The 5000-nt window shown below is 32.7% G+C and overlaps 2 non-coding genes across 2 annotated transcripts; one reads left to right on the plus strand and one right to left on the minus strand.

The window, feature by feature from the left end:
- Positions 1–348: 348 nt before the first annotated feature.
- Positions 349–421, minus strand: TRNAT-UGU (transfer RNA threonine (anticodon UGU)). Its single transcript has one exon. It is a non-coding gene; the product is annotated as a tRNA-Thr (tRNA).
- Positions 422–2024: 1603 nt separating this feature from the next.
- On the plus strand, positions 2025–2097 carry TRNAF-GAA (transfer RNA phenylalanine (anticodon GAA)). Its single transcript has one exon. It is a non-coding gene; the product is annotated as a tRNA-Phe (tRNA).
- The last annotated feature ends 2903 nt before the right edge of the window (positions 2098–5000 follow it).

Here is a 5000-nt window from a genome sequence, read left to right on the forward strand (position 1 = left end):
TTTAAATTTCATAAACATTTTATTTTATTTAAATTTCATAAACTTAAATGAAAACTAAATGATAAATATTATAAATGAAGTGAAATCCAGTAAAGTATTGTACTACAAAACAAAGAATAATTAGATAACTTGGATCAATATCCGGATCCTATTGTATATGTAAATGATATAAAAAAAGTAAGAGTTCCTTTCTTGATTTGTTCTACAGAAATAGAACCCCTCCTTTAGTCATAAAGGTAAGTAAGTTCCTACGACATCATAGATCGGTGACCTTTGAAAAAGGGTAAGAAGTCGTTTCTTTATTTATTTGATTTATCAATTATGTCAAAAATAAAATCAATAGAGAAAAGCCGGCTATCGGAATCGAACCGATGACCATCGCATTACAAATGCGATGCTCTAACCTCTGAGCTAAGCGGGCTCACATAACAGAAATGTTACATGCATAGTAATTTACTAAATTACTGGGATCTTAGCTATTCCTAATTAATATGAATATAGAATCTAATTTCATTTCAAATAAATATTCAATATTGGAATTGTTCTATTATAGAACATAATAATTAATATAACGATTAATAGAATATAGCGATAGAAAATTTTGATCTATTTATCAAATGGATGTGTATCAATAATTAATGTGTTAATCTTAATTGCATTTAATGCAATTGAGATGATAATGAAGCGTTTCTATGTTTTCATTCTGAAAGGTGGAAGATAAGACGAACAAGGGAATCGACCGTTTAAGTATTAAATTTTTTACTAAAAAAATAATAGAAAGAGGGGCAAATATATATGTTCATATATCTATCTATATTGATATATATTGAATTGCAGATACAGAAATGATAGAATCATTTTGGATCGGAACAAATATGGGTCTCCGATAGAGAAGAGAGAGATGAAAGAAGATAGACAAGAAATCCAATAGGAGGAAACACTTTTCAATAGAGGAATCGGTATTCTAATGACTTGAGTGGTTCCAGTATAATACAAATGAAAGAAAACGGGGAAGGACATCATAATGCGATACTAATCTTAAAAGAGGGGGATATGGCGAAATCGGTAGACGCTACGGACTTAATTAGATTGAGCCTTGGTATGGAAACCTACTAAGTGATAACTTTCAAATTCAGAGAAACCCTGGAATTAAAAATGGGCAATCCTGAGCCAAATCCTTTTTTCCGAAAAAAAAGGGTAGGTGCAGAGACTCAATGGAAGCTGTTCTAACAAATGGAGTTGACGACGTTGCGTTAGTAAAGGAATGAATCCTTCCATCGAAACTCCAGAAACGATGAAAGATAAACGTATTACGTACTGAAATACTATATTGATTAATGACAACTCGAATCTCTATTTTTTATATTTCTATAATTTTTTATATTTATATTTATATATATATATAAAATTATATATAAAAATGAACGAATTGTTATGAATCGATTCCAAGATCTACAAGTTGAAAAAATAATCGAATATTCATTGATCAAATCATTTACTCCATCATAGTCTGATAGATCTTTTGAAGAATTGATTAATCAGATCGAATAGAATAAAGATAGAGTCCCATTCTACATGTCAATAACGACAAAAATGAAATTTATAGTAAGAGGAAAATCCGTCGACTTTTAAAATCGTGAGGGTTCAAGTCCCTCTATCCCCAAAACCCTAAAAAGGCCCGTTGGCCTCTTTAATTATTTATCCGTTCATTAGCAATTCAGACTTTGTTATGTTTCTCATTCATTCGACTCTTTCACAAGCGTATTTGAGCGGAAATTTGATTTCTTATCACAAGGCTTGTGGTATATATTCTATATGATAGACGTACAAACGAACATCCTTGCGCAAGTAATCTGTGAAATTTGAATGATTAACTGTCTACTGTACTGAAACTTCGAAAGGCTTATCCAAGCCCTGAAATTTCGTATATCTTCAAAAAGAAGACTTTGGAATACCTTTTTTCTTATTTACAATTGACATAGACCAAAGTCATCTATTAAAATAAGGATAATGTGTCGGAAATGGCCGGGATAGCTCAGTTGGTAGAGCAGAGGACTGAAAATCCTCGTGTCACCAGTTCAAATCTGGTTCTTGGCACATCATGAATTTGTATGAGTATCTATTCTACGGATTCATTAATAATATAGATCATGAAAAATACTGATACATGATGATGTCTGGAAATCTACCCTTTAACTAAACTATATATATTTTTTACTCTATTTATAGATGTCGAAAATAGACAAGTAAAGATAAAGAGGATATTTATAGAAATATGTAAAGGATGTATATAGATATGTAAAAGAAAAGAATTTTCTTTTGTTTCCTCTTCTTTTTTATTTGTTCATACTCTGTCTCCTGGCGTTCAATTCCTATTTTATACATATTTGAAAGTTTCAATTAGTTCCTTATAAGACCCAAAAGTCTAGTCTAGGGGAGTTGAAAGGCGGGAATGGCCAAGATTCATCTCAGATACAGTACAAATAGAATCCGATTCTCTTTTCATATTATATTTCTTCATTTCACCCTATGTGACTTTTTAAAGCACATCTATAAGTCATATGCGTGATACATAGTTCATAATGCAGAACTCATTTAGTTCATCCTATTAGCTTGTGGCTCATCCAAAATAAGTATCTTACAAATTGGATAATCTCACCAAATCTCTAATTGTATTTTTTTTAATCAATAATAATAAGATGAATGAGACTTCAATTACTATGCTATATCTATAAGAGAACGTAAAAATGTATTTGAATATCTTGAGTTGTCGAAGTGAAGATTAGTTTCGTATTATTTAATGAGCATCTTGTATTTCATAAAAATTGGGGGCAATATAATCCTTACGTAAGGGCCATCCTACCCAACTTTCAGGCATTAAGATACGCTTTAGACGTGGATGATTATCATAAGAAATTCCCAACATATCATAAGATTCCCTTTCTGGAAAATCCGCACTTTTCCAAACCCAGAAAACAGACGGAATTTTAGGATTTATCCTTGCGGCAAATACTTTTATGCATACCTCTTCCGGTTGATCTATACCATACTCGATTCTCGTAAGATGATACACACTAGCTAACAGTCCGCCTGGTGCTACATCATAAGCACATTGGGAACGTAGATAATTGTAACCATATACATATAAAATGACTGCAATGGAATGCCATTCCTCGGGCTTTATTTGTAAAGTCTCTATTCCTTGGTAATCGAAACCCAAAGATCTATGAACCAGTCCATGTTTGACTAGCCAAGAAGACAAATTACCCTGCATCTTCTCCCCCCCCCATTTTTTTATTTTTATTTGTATAAGTATTTCCCATTTACAATGAAAAATTGATGAAGATTCACTCGTTCTTTGCTTTGTTATTCTGTACAAAAAAAGTATACGGCCTAATTTACTAATTCGTAGGAAGAGACTGCACTTTTGTATTTGAAAAAAGTTTCAGGAGGGATGATCTCTGAAGTAGATGATGGTTGATAGAGTAATCCTTGATCGTAATTTCCAGTATTAGTACTTGGGCCAACATGAAATTTGTGATTGGTAGTAAAACACCGATTTTCCTCTTGAGACTTAATTCGATCTTCATAGATTTCTCGAGATATTTTCTTACGAAGTTTTGTTATAGCATCTATAACAGCCTCGGGTTTAGGCGGACAACCCGGCAAATACACATCGACAGGAATTAACTTATCGACTCCCCGAACAGTACTATAAGAATCGGTACTGAACATCCCTCCTGTAATTGTACATGCTCCCATAGCAATAACATATTTTGGTTCAGGCATTTGCTCATATAATCTTACTAAAGAAGGAGCCATTTTCATTGTTACCGTACCCGCTGTTAAAATTAAGTCTGCCTGTCTAGGACTAGATCTTGGTACCAGTCCATAACGATCAAAGTCGAATCGTGAACCTATTAATGAAGCGAATTCAATGAAGCAACAACTGGTACCATAGAGAAGCGGCCATAAACTGGAGAGTCTTGACCAATTTGAAAGATCATTTGATGTAGTTGAAATAACTGAAGTTTGGGTTGTTCGATCAAGTAAGGGAAACTCGATGGAATTCATAACTGTCTCAATGTTTTTTTTAATTGTCTGAATATTCAAAAACTAAGACCATTCCAATGCTCCTTTTCGCCATGCATAAACTAAACCGACAATTAGGATAAGCACGAAAATTAAAGCTTCTATAAAGACGGATACCCCTAATACATCAAAACTCATTGCCCACGGATAAAGAAAAACTGTTTCAACATCAAAAACAACAAAAACTAGAGCAAACATATAATAACGGATTCTAAATTGTACCCAAGCATCGCCCATTGGTTCTATTCCCGATTCATAACTCGAAAGTTTCTCTGGCTCTTTGCTAAGAGGGGCTAAAACTCCAGAAATTAGAAATGCCAAAATAGGAATAAGACTTGATATTATTAGAAATACCCAGAAAATATCATATTCGTAAAGCAGAAACATAAACGTACTCCTATCAATGTGGAAAATATACCGGATTAGTCGATCGGTACATGTCTCGTTTGAAGATTCATCCACTATAATCCTATTTATATAATATCTATTATATCCATAATAAATATATATTAAATATTATATATTTATATAGAGAGGATACATATAGTCGGAATTTCCATTTAGGAACTTTTAGTGATTGAAGAAGGAAAGAGAAGACGACTACTTTAGTTTTGTGCTTTACTAGATAAGGTATACCAACAGAAAAGCCTATTTGAGAATGTTTACAATGAAAGTTACCAAAGATCTTCGTTTCTCAAACTCTAGCTTGTCCACAAATAAAATACAGTAAGTCGTTCCTAGATCCATGTGATTTACTAGTGCATTCGATTTGCATTGGGTTATGGTGGAGTTTTTAACCGGTTTCATGTCATGATTTTGACTCCAAAAATTTACTAGAATTGGGTAGGTATCCCAAAGAAAAGAAGTATTACTAATTTCTTGATTTTGTATGGGAAAATAGGAAAATT

The sequence above is a fragment of the Cucumis melo genome, unplaced genomic scaffold (genome assembly GCF_025177605.1).
Source record: "Cucumis melo cultivar AY unplaced genomic scaffold, USDA_Cmelo_AY_1.0 utg001277l, whole genome shotgun sequence".
Classification (NCBI taxonomy): domain Eukaryota; kingdom Viridiplantae; phylum Streptophyta; class Magnoliopsida; order Cucurbitales; family Cucurbitaceae; genus Cucumis; species Cucumis melo.